Genomic DNA, 14,017 nt, shown 5'->3' on the forward strand with positions numbered 1-14,017 from the left:
ACAGTGGTTAGCACTGTTGCCTCACAGCGCCAGAGACCCAGGTTCAATTCCCTCCTCAGGCGACTGACTGTGTGGAGTTTGCACGTTCTCCCCGCGTCAGCGTGGGTTTCCTCCTACAATCCAAAAAAAAATGTGCAAGGTTAGGTGAATTGGCCATGCTAAATTGCCCGTAGTGTTAGGTGAAGGGGTAAATGTAGGGGAATGGATCTGGGTGGGTTACGCTTAGGCGGGTTGGTGTGGACTTGTTGGGCCAAAGGTAAAAACAATGACTGCAGATGCTGAAAACCAAATACTGGATTAGTGGTGCTGGAAGAGCACAGCAGTTCAGGCAGCATCCAACGAGCAGCGAAATCGACGTTTCGGGCAAAAGCCTTTTGCCCGAAATGTCGATTTCGCTGCTCGTTGGATGCTGCCTGAACTACTGTGCTCTTCCAGCACCACTAATCCAGTTGTTGGGCCAAAGGGCCTGTTTCCACACTGTAAGTAATCTAATCCAATCTTTTCATTCTGAAAGTCAATCTCTGTGGAGAAAGGGTCTAAGGTGAGATGGGACAGATAACTGTATCAATCTGTATTAGGCTATACCTCCAAATCAAATGTTAAAATACTTATTTCTAGGAAATTATTTTATTTGTAGTAAGTCTTTTTAATTCATGTGATTTCTATATTTACGAGGGTATTCTGGCCATTAATGTGTGATTGGATATGACTGATATCACCTCACTGACTTGGACAAATTGAGGTTCCTCGTTCGTTCTTGAGCAGTTCCCAGTTTACCCCAATACAACACCTCACTGTCTGTCGTAAGGTACCATTGAGAAATGCTAAAAGCTGTCGATTACAATATATCCTCTATACACAATTAATTGATAGCATCTTTTTGTGCTATCTTCTTACATGTGATTTAAAATAAAAGTTATATGAAAAACATAGAACTTATGTTCTGCAAAACCTTGGGTAATGTGATATCTTTACAGATAACAACTGGGAAGGCGGAGAAACTGGGCTGAATGTTAACATTGACATAGAATCTCTACAGTGTGGAAGCAGGCCATTCAGCCCACACAATCCCTCCAAAGAGGATCCCACCCAATCCCTGTATTTCCTCATGGCTATCCCACACATCCCTAGATACTATGGGCAATTAGTTTGGCCAATCCAGCTAACCTGTTCATCTTTGGACTGTGGGAGGAAACCCACACAGACACAGGGAGAACGTGCAAACTCTACACAGACAGCCACCCAAGCCTAGAATTGAACCCAGGTCCCTAGCACTGTGAGGCAGCAACACTAACCACAGAGCCACCACCCCACACTCCAGTAGGAATGAAAGCTTTGGAAATATAAGAACATGAGAAGTGGGAGGAGGAGCAGGCAATTCGGCCCCACCCCCCCTCCCCACGCCACCCTGAGTCTGCTCCGCTATTTCGTACAATCACAGCTGATCTCATCTTGGCTTCCCCTCTCCTGCCAGCTCATGGTAACCCATTAATCATTAAAATCTGCCTATCAACTCCTTAAATTTATACAGTGTCCTGGCATCCACCTCAATCTGGGGAAGTGAATTCGAAAGATTCATGACCCTTCGAGAGAGTTAATTTTGTCTCATCACTGTTGTAAATCTCCCATCCAAAACCCTAAAACCATGGCCTTTCATTCCAGATTACCCCACTTTTTTTATTATTCATGTGCGGGATGTGGGCTTCGCTGGTTGGCCAGCATTTATCGCCTGTCCCTAGTTGCCTTTGAGAAGATGATGGTGAGCTGCCTTCTTGAACCGATGCAATCACATGCTTTAGGTTGACCCACAATGCCCTTTGGGAGAGAATTCCAGGATTTTGATCCAGTGACACTTGAGAAATGGTGACTTATTTCCATGTCAGAACAGTGAGTGGCTTGGAGGAAAACTTGCCGGTGGTGTTCCCATGTATCTGCTGCCCATGTCCTTTGAGATAGAAGTGGTCGTCTAAGGATCTTTGGTGAATTTCTGCAGTGCACCTTGTAGATAGTACACACGGCTGCTACTGAATGTTCACAGTGGAGTTACTAAATATTTGTGGATATGGTGCTAATCAAGTGGGCTGCTTTGTCCTGGAGGATGTCAAGCTTCTTGAGCATTGTTAGAGTTGCACTCATCCAGGGCAAGTGGGGAGTATTCCATCACACTCCTGAGTTGTGCCTTGTTGATGGTGGACAGGCTTTGGGAAGTCAGGAGATGAATTACACAATGATGGCGTTGGTCGAACGGGGAATATACCAGGCTATGAGGCTGCAGATTGTGTTGGATTACAATTCTGCTGTGCCTCATGAGTGCTCAGTTGCTAGATCCATTCAAAGTCTGGCTCATTTAACATGGTGCCACACAATGTGATGTAGAGGCCACACAATATGATGCAGGGTATTCTCAATGTGATGGTGGGACCTTCTCTATCACAAAGACTGTGCAGTGATCATTCTTACCGATACTGTCATGGACAGATGTATCTGCAGCCAGCTAATTGGCAAGGATGAGTTGAAGTATGTTTTTCCCTCTCATTGGTTCCCTCACCAGCTGCCGCAGACAGAGCCTAGCAGCAATAGCATTTCAAACTCGACCAGCTCAATCATTAGTGCTGTTGCTGAGCCATCCTTTAAGCACGGAAATCCCCCACCTAGAATACATTCGGAATGCCTGTCACCCTCAGTGTTTCCTCCAAGTGTTGGTCAACCTGGAGGAGATTATTGTTAAAAAAGGTAATTAGCAGGAGTTTTCCTTGCCCACATTACACTTGATACCATGAGACCTCATTGGGTCTATTTATTGTCTATAAGTCATGATTCTCTTAGGCAGTTCTCCCAACTCTGCACTCACCCAAGATGTTAGTAAGGAGAGGTTTGACAGGACCGCTATTTGCTATTGTCTTTGTCAATTCGACGTGGTCTGTCTGGTTTCATTCCTTTGTTGTGATTGGTCGAACTGAGGAGCTCACTTGGCCATTTCAGAGGGCAGTAGGGAATCCACTATATTGCTGTGGGTCTGGACTCACATGTACGACTGTAGATTTTCCCTCCTTAAGACAGCATGAGTGAACCAGATGGTCGCTCCCCACCATTGTTAACTGGGAAGTCGTTTCATTCATAAATTCTACATATTGCAATCTGCCCTGGTGGTGGGACTCGAACACAGGCTGCCTGCAATATCAGCTGAGCCTCTTGAACAAATAGCCAGCAGTAATACCACTGAGTCATCATCCCCATACTATAAATTCTGTGGTTTACAATCTTGTTCTCCACAACCACCTGATGAAGGAGCAGCGCTCTGAAAGCTAGTGCTTCCAAACAAACCTGTTGGACTATAACCTGGTGTTGTGTGATTTTTAATTTTGCACTCCCATACAGATGAGATTCAACGCCAGGATCTGTCAAGATTAGAGTGGTGCTGGAAAAGCACAGCAAACTCAGGCAGCATCGGAGGTGCACACTGCCTGACCCGCTGTGCTTTTCCAGCCACCACTCACTCTAAATCTTGACTCTGATCTCCAGCGTCTGCAGACCTCGCTTTCTCCAGGATACATCATCCCGCTGCGCTTTTCCAGCAACGCACTCTCAAACTCTGATCTCCAGCGTCTGCAGACCTCACTGTCGCCCGGATACATCCAGTCGATTTCACCCTAATGTCTGCAGAAGGAGGGCGTTTGATTGACGGGCAGAAAAGCTGCCCCGCGAGGATGGTTCTGGAGATTCGCTGGGGGAACCTTGTGCACTGTGAACCGACAGCAGCCAGTCCACGTCAAGGCTGTGGGAGGGGAGCAGCCACACTTGCGCAGTGAGTGTGCCCGCGAGAGCGTTCGGCTTCTGGGTAAAGTATTTTGGAACGCCGCGGTTTGTTACATTGTAACCGTCAGATGTTGCAATTTCAGCGGCTCATTCATACATTCCGCGCTGCAGTGCACAGGGGAGAGCTGAGCTTTCACAGACTGGGCGGTATAGCGCCGTGCCTTGCACTTTCTGCTGGTTTTCCACACCATACACACAAAGGGCCTGACATTGCATTGTGCTGGAGCCGGACACGGAAGGGATGAAGGCTCAGTTAAGTCTTCTCTCTCCCCCCCCCCCCCCCGACAGCTGTGACTTTGAGTTTATCCCGGGGCGCTTGTACATATCTCGGGCCCAAGCCTCCAGCTTTCATCCTTAGCTCTTGCTTCTTTTCCGGGGGGTGGGGGGCGGTAACTGTGAGGCGCCTGATTTGGTCTCTTAACAAGTTTCGGAATCTGTCCAACTTTGTGAAGTGGTGGTGCCGCTGTTGGACTGGGGTGGACAAGGTTAGAAGTCACACGATACCACAAGCTTAATTTTCAAATAAACCTTTTGGACTATAATCTGGTGACGTGTGACTTCTGACCTTGTCTAAATTTGTGTGTGAGTTTAATGATAGTGACTTCTAGCAGTTTACGAGGCTCTGTGGGATGTACAGTTCGATGTTTTAATGTCTGAACCGATTAATCGGTTCATTTTTGAATTTTTTTTTAAAGAACAAAGCGGTGGCTATTTCGGATTGAGATGGGGGAAACTTTACTGAGAGGATCCTTGAACCTTTGCCCCATTGCTGGAGCTTCCATCAATCTTAACTTGAGAGCCAAGGATAAATAGATAAAGTCTCGTCCCTGGGGTGGGGGAGTCCAGAACTAGAGGGCATAGGTTTAGGGTGAGAGGGGAAAGATATGAGAGAGACCTAAGGGGTAGCTTTTTCTCGCAGTGGGTGGTACATGTATGGAATGAGCTGCCAGAGGATGTGGTGGAGGCTGGTACAATTTCAACATTTAGGAGGCATTTGGATGGGTATATGAATAGGGAGGGTTTGGAGGGATATGCGCCGGGTGCTGGCAGATGGGACTAGATTGGGTTGGGATATCTGGTTGGCATGGATGGGTTGGACTGAAGGGTCTGTTTCCATGCTGTAATCTCTATGACTCGATGGATAATACATGTTGTGTGAAGTGATGTGATTCATCAAGATGAGTTGGGCCTGACAATTTACATATGACAGCTGAAAGGCAGAAAATAGAATTGAGATTCACCAAGAATGCTGCAGGTTTTTTATGGGTTGGGGGTTGGGGGTTAGGGGTGGGTGAAAACAGGAGCAAAAGGGAATTAGGAGAGAAACTAGCAGCTATCATAGAGGAATATCTCTAAGTCCTTGAGTCATACAGCATGGTAACAGACCCTTCGGTCCAACCAGTCCATGTCAAACATCATCCCAAACTCAACTCATCCCACCTGCCTGCTCCTGGCCCATATCCTTCCAAACCTTTCCTATTCATGTACTTATCCAAATACATTTTAAACAATGTAATTGTACCAGCCTCCCCCACTTCCTCAGGAAGTTCATTGCATGTGTGAACCACCCTTTGTCAAAAAAAAGCCTCATCTCTTTTTCTTAAAAAATCTTTTTCCTCTCATCTTAAACATGTGCCCCCGAGTTTTGAAACTCCCCTGAGTAACTTCAGTAACTTGGGGAAAAGACAACTACCATCAACTCTCTCTATGCATCTTATTATTTTACCAACTTTGAAACCTCAACCTCCTGTGCTCCAGTGAAAAAGGTCCCAGCCTGATCATTGTAGGAGGCAAAACAGATGGCAAAATCTATTAATAAAGTATACTTTGTTCTTGGCTTTATTAATACGAGTTGAAAAGTGTGGTGCTGGAAAAGCGCATCAGGCCAGGCAGCATCCGAGGAGCAGGAGAATCAACGTTCCTGAAGAAGGGCTTATGCCCGAAACGCCTGGCCTGCTGCGCTTTTCCAGCACCACGCTTTTCAACTCTGGTCTCCAGCATCTGCAGTCCTCACTTTCTCCTCCTTTATTGATACGGGCACAGAGTACAAGAGCAAGGAGGTAATGTTGAACTTCGACAAATCATGTCTAGCCCTCAGGTGTGTGTCAGATTGGAGGAAAGATGGGAATGCATTGGAAAGGATGCGGAAGCAATTTACAAGAATGGTTTCGGGACTGAGCAACTTCAGTTGTGTGGATAGATTGAAGATGTTGCAACTGTTCTTGGAGAGCAGAAAACTGAGAGGGGATTTAAAAGAGGTATCCAGAATTGTGGGCAGGCTGGACAGAGAAGATAGGGAGAAGCTGTTTCCCTTCGTGAAAGGAAGAAGAAAAGGAGGGTACATGTTTTAAATAAAATGCAAAAGAAGCAAGGGAAGTAAGTTTCTTTAGGGTAATATTAGGATGTTAAATGCACTACCAGAAAATGTGGTGGAGGCAGGGTCAGTTGAGGCTTTGAATGGCTACTTGGATTGACATGGTGTGTAAGGATAGAGAGAAAAGGCAGGAGATTGGCACTTGATAATAGAACTGTGCAAGCAAGAACAGCCAAATGATGACCTTCCGTGCTGTAACAATCGAGTTTCTGGCATTTGAAGTCCAGATATGAAACAAATCATGGAGGCTGGAAAGAGAATAGTTGAAATTGCGATTGCATTGCTACAGCTGGTAACTTGTTCCTAGAATTCTTTTAAATTTTATTTCTTTAAAAGAATTTTACTCTTCCCTCTTTCTTTGTTAATCCAATCTTTCTTCCTTTTTATTTATCTTGGTATCTAATTCCCGATTCCTTCATCACCCACGGTCTATCAATATATTTCACTGGTGAAGCATATGGATCTTTGGATCTGAGGTTCGTGACATTCAAGATGCCCTGTAACTCTTGGCATGATAAATTTGCTTGTCCAGCAATTTCCAGTGTCGACATGTAATCTAAAATTTGAAAAATCCACTTGATGCACTTGGATTTGCACTCCCGGCAATTCTGGGCCAGAATATTTTTCTTAATTATGTAGATAAATGGTTTCTTTTATAGAGTGTACATTTTCTGTTGCTGGGTTTTCAGACAGAGTTGTAAGTACATTTAATCAAATTAATTGTTGTGTTCTGCATACTTCATAATTCTAATTAATTAGTTAGTTCCAATGTCTAATTGATGGAATGTTAATAAATTCAATCCTGTTTTTTCTCTGTTCACTCCCAATGTTTATTGCTCGTAGGTTTTGCTTTATCATTAAACTATTGGTGCAAGTTTTTAAGAATGTAAGTAATTTAAATTTATGTACATTTCGCCCAACGTTGTTTTGAGGGAGCTGGACATTATACAATATAATTTACCTCGTGCCGCAACTTGCAAAGTTATTTGATTTCATGAAAGCAGTGTGAATGGAATGGTTGTATTTCTTTCTAGAATCCACGTTAATTTCAACTCCTTTATTAGAAAAATTCTTGTTATCTTATATTTCTGGTTAGCTTTCTCTTGGACTGTAACCTTTCCCTCCCTATTCATTTCCTTTTTGTAATTGTTAACGTTTTTAGGTTCTGTCCAGTCTTCTCACTTGCCACACTTTAATGCACAATTACATGCATTTCTTAAAGTTTCATTGTTGCCTTTTACCTTTCTCACTCGCCACAAATGGTGGCTTTATCCCTTGGAATTCATTGTGTGATGATACTATGCATGTGTTCATTGCTGTTTCTCTTATCGAGGGGTGCTGTCACAGTAGTGCTGAAGTGTCTCCTTCAGTCAGGCAGTTGGTAAACAGCTGAGGTCTCTATTTTTTAAAAAAAATAAGGCAAGAGTGGTGAGTGGCTGGGGTCAAGCCTTTGGTTTTTCTCTCCATGAGTTGAGAAGGTTTCTGCTGGCTACTGGAGTCAGAAGCTTGTGTTTTCTGCTACTAGAGTGAAATCTTAGACGCGAGGCTTCCTGGTAAAAATCGAAGGGGCAGATTGTTTCTTTCTAATGGACTTGAGAGAGTCAGCACGTGAGAATCATAACTGTGTTGCTGAATTGCCTTTGCCAAGGCTATCATTATGGAATCCTGGACAAAGTAGCCCGCTTGATTGGCACCACATCCACAATCATTCACTCGCTCCATCACTGACACTCAGTCGCAGCAGTATGTACTATCTAGAAGATACACTGCAGAAATTCACCAAAGGTTCTTGGACATCACTTTACAAAACCATGACTACTTCAGTCTGGACAGGCAAGGGGAGCAGATACATGAGATCACCACCACCTGCAAATTCCACTCCAATCCACACACCATCCTGACTTGGAAATATATCCCTGTTTCTCCACTGTTGCTGGATCAAAATCGTACAATTCATTCTTTAATGGCATTGTGGGTCAACCTATCAAAGGTGGACTGCACTGGTTCAAAAGCAGTTCACCACCATTTTTTCTAGGGCAACTGTGGATGGTAAATAAATGCTGGGTCAGCCAGTAACACTCTTGAGTGAATGAAAATAATTTAACAACAACACTACACTCCTTTTATTTCCCTCAGTGTGAATGGCTTCCTGTACACAGTGCCATCATGAGTTTGCTCATCATCTCTGCAGCATGCACTCTCATTCAAACAAACTGATAGAACCTCAAAATCTGTTGAATAATTACAAGTGGCAGGGGTCTCAGCATTCTGGGCTATCTTATCTATCTTGTTCAAAGTCCCCTAATCCTGAGCACTGACCAATACAGACCAGTCAATCCCGAGCACAAAATATCCAGGGAACAATCACCCCCCCCCCTCCCCCCCCCTCCCCCCCCCCCTAGCCATCGCCATCCCTGATGTTTATGTCCTTCAACTCCCAGCTCAAACGCTGAGTCAAAGCAACTGAAAGCTCTCACAGTTATTGCAGACCTATTGGCCTGGATCAAGCTGGCATCCAGAAGTTCCCATAAGTTGCAGCTGTGACACATCACTTAATGTGTTCAAATTGCTACATTATTATTCTATTCAGTTACCACACAGGTCATGAGGGGAGATGTCTTTGACCGAGATCTTCACAACATGCTAATGCACAAATGCAGCTTGGTATGATCAAGCGTTCAGTCCTACTATTCCACATCAGTATACTTTTGAACCTCGATTGTCCGAACGAGCCAGGCGGAGAGTATTTTGTCCGGATAATTGATTGTTCAGATAACTGATCTGATCATAAACAGCGGGTTATCTGAATGTTTCTAGGTTAACCGGCAATGCACGGCATATTGCCGTTTAACCGATAACCACTGATCTATCGTAAGCAAGTGGTAATTTTGAGTGCTGTTTATCGAGCATTTAGATTAGATTACTTACGGTGTGGAAACAGGCCCTTCGGCCCAACAAGTCTACACCGACCCGCCGAAGTGCAACCCACCCATACCCCTTACCTAACACTACGGGCAATTTAGCGTGGCCAATTCACCTGACTTGCACATCTTTGGACTGTGGGAGAAAACCGGAGCACCCGGAGGAAACCCACACAGACACGGGGAGAACGTGCAAACTCCACACAGTTAGTCGCCTGAGGCGGGAATTGAACCCAGGTCTCTGGTGCTGTGAGGCAGCAGTGCTAACCACTGTGCCACCGTGCCGCCCATTTCTCAGTTAACAGGCAATGCATGCCATAATGCTGTTTAACTGATTGCTGAGTTTCCTAACGCCGTTTTTGCGGGATCTTGAGATGTTGTTTGGATAATCCGAAATTTGTATAATTAAGGTTGTACTGAAGTTGAAACTGGCTACTTGAACTCTGTTCTTGGGTATTCTTTGGGGATAAAGCAGATGTGTGCAATAGATGGCTCTCTGCTGAGAAGACAGGGCTAGTGAGCAGCCCATTGTTATTTCTTCTTGTTGAATCACCGCTTGTTTGAAGATTCCTTGCAGGTTACACGTGTGAAATTAGGCTTCACGCATAACCTTGCCAGACAGTCGCTCAATTTAAATCCACAGTTTTTCTGTTGTACCCCTCCTTTTGAGATACACATTTTTCAGTTACAAGTGAAGAAAATGTCCATTAACAGTTGGGTTTCTGATCCATCGTTACAGCAGACTGGAAATATCAGAATTTTAAATGTATGTTTTAGATAAATGTAAAGTACAGACAAAATTGTCTGTGCACAAAACTGTTTAAAAACTCTCTTCTGTACCAGTTTCCAGCATTCAGTCCAAGCAGAGTGAAAATGAAGACAGAAGTTGCATTTCCCAATGTTTAGACCCAAAATGGCACCCTGATTCTGAATACAGATAACTGGTCCAAAAATCAAGGTGTCACATACTTTAATTCCTGTCTTGAACCTATGATTTTTCCTAGTGTAGAAGTGTAGCTTTGTACTGGATCCATACTATTCATGATGTAAAAGTACCTGATCTGATTGATTTTGATTTATTGTCATGTGTCCCTAAGTATAGTGAAAAGCTTTGTTTGCAAACAGCACAGACAGATCATAGTAAGCAAGGTCACACAGATCATTGAGTGAAAAAAAACTTGAACTGAATAAGGCATATGAGTGACACTGCACAGGACGTGCGCTAGGCATGATCGATATTAGCTAAATCAGCATTATTTGAAGTTGGAGAGTCCATTCATCCGTCTAATGACGGCGAGGAAGAAGCTGTTCCTGAACTTGCTGGTGCGTGTGTTCAAGCTCCTCCCTGATGGAAGAGGTTGTAGGAGAGCATTAACTGGGTGGGGTGGGTCTTTGATGATGTTGGCAGCCTTTCTGCAGCAAGGAGAAGTGTAAATGGAGTCCATGGATGGAAGGTTGGCTCCCATAATGCTCTGGGCTGTGCACACAACTTCCTGTAGTCATTTAGGGTGCTAGGCAGAGCAGTTGCAGCACCAGGCTATTAGGCACCCAGACAGTATGCTTTCAGAGGTGCCTTTGTCGAAGTTGCTGAGGGTCCTTATGAACATGCTGTATTTCCTGAGATGCCTGAGGAAGTTGAGGCGTCATTGTGCCTTCTTGACCATCACATCTATGCGGGAAGTCCAGCACAGATTGTCAGTTATCATCACTCCGAGGAACTTGATGCTCTCGATCCTCTCAACTTCTACTCCGTTGATGTAGATGAAGGCATCTTCTATTCCTTTCTTTCTGAAGTCAGTGATCAGTTCTTAAGTTTACGTACTGGTATTCCTCATTTCAAGGACAAAACATTCTCGAGTTCTCAGCTGTATCTAATTTGGCTGTTTATGTTACCCTCCTTTGAAGTTTCTTAATGATCCTTTAGTTTGTATTATAGAGTACTGAATTAGGTTAGTTAGAAAGCATTCAATCTTTTGGTATGAGGCATTATCTTATCACTTCATAATATTGCAACCTTTTGTCCTTGTTCACTCACCTCTTGCTTTGAACCTATTCCATCTCTAACCTTTCCCTTCTGATGAAGATCTGAAGTGACAACTGTTATTTTCTCTACACACAGGTGCTACCTAACCTGCCTGAGTTTCTTTACCGGCTTTCTTTATTTTTATTGCTGAGTAAAAGCATCTACAGTCATTTGAACTTCAAGTACTGCCTTGTCGTTACCTCCAAATATTTGTTACTTGATTGAAATCACAATAAACATGTTAGGTATTTTATAACTCTCAGCAAGTACGTTCTAGGCCTGAAAGTGACTTCCTAACAGAGTTGCAACTCTGTTAACTATGCAACACTTTTTTTTGTTTGGAAATGGCTATACAAATATCCCATTATTTCCAGAATTGCATTCTCCATGCCAACAGCATTTTACAAATGATTCACTGACCTAATCTCATTAAACAGATGCAGTTCACCAATTCAACAGTACATGTAACCCTTCCAAAGAATAGAGAATAGCCTTCCATCTTTTTTTGATGTTATTATTTGAGATTGTCTATGCAAACACTTTACATTGTAAGTACTGCAACTTTCAGAGATGAACAAAAAATAGAGTTCTTTGAAGGACTATTTGACAGTAATTTTTAAAAGGACACTTACGTATGAACAGTATTATAGACTCAAATTAAAATGTTGACTCATAATGGGCTTCATGGTTTGTTGCCAGTTTATCTGTTTTTAGAAGAAAGCTGATTTGGTATACTACATGAGTCACAATGCAGCGATGGTTGCTTCATGAATTTTGGTTCCAGTTAGGATTTCCACGATGATCGGATTTCTGAAAATTAAATGCAGGGTGAAATGGCGACTGGATTTGGTTGTGGCACTAGGAACAAAGGAACTCAAAGGTTTCAGGAGCTTGACTGCAGCACCAAAGCCAGTTAAACTATACTGTGGTTTCAAAAGATTCTTTATTTGAAGTTTAAAAAATTACTGTTGGAAATATTTACAGACTTGAAATGGATCCTTAGAAGCACCTATCAATGCTATATGCAAAATGTAATTAAATGCATTATATAAAGAAGTGACTCAACTATGCAAAGTGATGTTTCTTGCATATTTGAGAGATAAAATACCTGCAATGATGCTGAGCTGTAGAGAAGTAATGGTTATGTTTTTCGAATGACGTATAGTAATGTTGCATGCCCAACGAGACAAAGTGAAGAGTGGTAAATGATTTCACTGAAACTCAGCTGTTGGTTAGACATGTGTGAGATGTGTTGGATCTTCATAAGTGCGAAAGGAAAGTACTAATCCAGAGGACTGTCCATATGTTGGATACTGATCCTGTGCATTTGCTGTCCAAACAACAATCTGGAACTTTGTTTTATGATAAATGAGGGGACCATCATTAAACCAATCAAATATAATAATTCCTCATTGACGTTTATGGATATTTTCTAATTACCCTATTCCAAGGTACCCATCTTTGGAGCAGGTGGAACTTGAACCTGGAAGTAGGGAGAGAACCAGTGCAGAGCAAGAGCCTGTTCACTGACATAAACTCTATGTCTCAATTCTCTTCGGTAAAATTACCCTGCCAATGAAAATTTCATACAGATGCACATTTTTTTCTCTCTTAGTGTTGTATTTCACATGGTGCTTGTAGCAATTGAACAAGGGCCTGGTGGATCTCACTGACTGACTATGATTGGGCCAATCAGGGAGCCCTGGCTGACAGATATAAATAGGAGGTTCAGGAAGCCTCTTCGGTCTAGGGACTGCGTCTGAGGTGGCTGTTCTGAGCTGTGTACGTAGAAATGAAGGGAGATTTGGTGAAGGAATACTGGCCACTGCACAGTTATTTCAGTCCTGCAGCCTGTGCCAGGTACAATTAGTACAGAAGGTAACTTGTAGCCGTTTCACATATTGAGTGGCAGTCTATTTTGGAAATAGAATCACCGAAGGGAAAACTAGCTTTCTAATTAATGCAATACAGACCAAATCCTGAGTGTTGAGCCAATTAAAATGGAGAGCTGAATGGGCACAGTAGCTTTTGTGTGTTTCGACAAATTATGTTTCAAACCGAGCCCTTTCCAGTGTAATTGGGCGTTTCCTCAAAAATCCACGCAACTTGATTCGACAATGAACTTTAGTTCAAGGTTAAATGCCTGTTCCAAATGCAACCCTCCATCAAACTGACATAATGGAAGTCTCAGTAACTTTATCAACCATTTTTGTAGAATCATTTCCATTCTGTCGCCTTCTGTTGGACCAGCTTTGTTGATATGAATTCTGGTTTTCATCATGACCGGCATGTATATTTGTCTGCTGCAACTCTATTCTACCAAGCAGAAAATACACTGTTCTAAAGGATGTCATAAAGCCACAACTAAGTTTTGACTAGGATGTTGACTTTGGTTTGCTTGCCCATCTGCTCTCTAGTATTTAATAATGACATTTGAAACAGTACTCATTGCTTGCTTTCAAAGAACTCCTGTAATCTTCTGTGTCAGTTCATGCCTGGGAGAATTATTTTGTATCCTGCAACTATGGTGAGTTGACTGAATTTGTTATTGCAGGAAGTGATCTGTTTTATTGCCAGAAAGCTGTCATAACTCATTTGTTGCACCTTAGCAAGCAGAACATTCATAGAAAGAATTTCGTGCCATAAGTGAGTGCATGCACGCCGTTGTTTGTGTTATATCGCTAGGTCAAAGTTTACTGTCGGGGAGTGGTGAGAGAATAAACAAGAACACTTCAGGGTTAAACACAAATATCCAAATGTTATCTGAAATTGCTGGAAAAGCTCAGCAGGTTTGGCAGCATCTGTGAAGGGAAATCAGAGTTAACGCTATGGGTCCGATGACCCTTCCTCCGAACTGATTTCTCAATGAGCAGGTCAAATACA

General features: G+C 43.0%; 1 protein-coding gene across 3 annotated transcripts in view; it reads left to right on the plus strand.

Moving 5' to 3' along the window:
* The first annotated feature begins 3,552 nt into the window (after positions 1 to 3,552).
* Positions 3,553 to 14,017, plus strand: part of focad (focadhesin) — a 189,461-nt gene continuing 178,996 nt past the window's right edge. The window contains exon 1 of one of the 3 annotated variants that reach the window (XM_072590215.1): positions 3,553 to 3,805. The gene's annotated coding sequence lies outside the window, so the exon portion shown is untranslated. Of the gene's footprint in view, positions 3,839 to 3,924; positions 4,069 to 14,017 lie in introns of those variants that run through there. The other 2 variants (XM_072590210.1, XM_072590222.1) reach the window with 2 other exon arrangements.

This window comes from Chiloscyllium punctatum, chromosome 2 (genome assembly GCF_047496795.1).
Source record: "Chiloscyllium punctatum isolate Juve2018m chromosome 2, sChiPun1.3, whole genome shotgun sequence".
Lineage (NCBI taxonomy): Eukaryota > Metazoa > Chordata > Chondrichthyes > Orectolobiformes > Hemiscylliidae > Chiloscyllium > Chiloscyllium punctatum.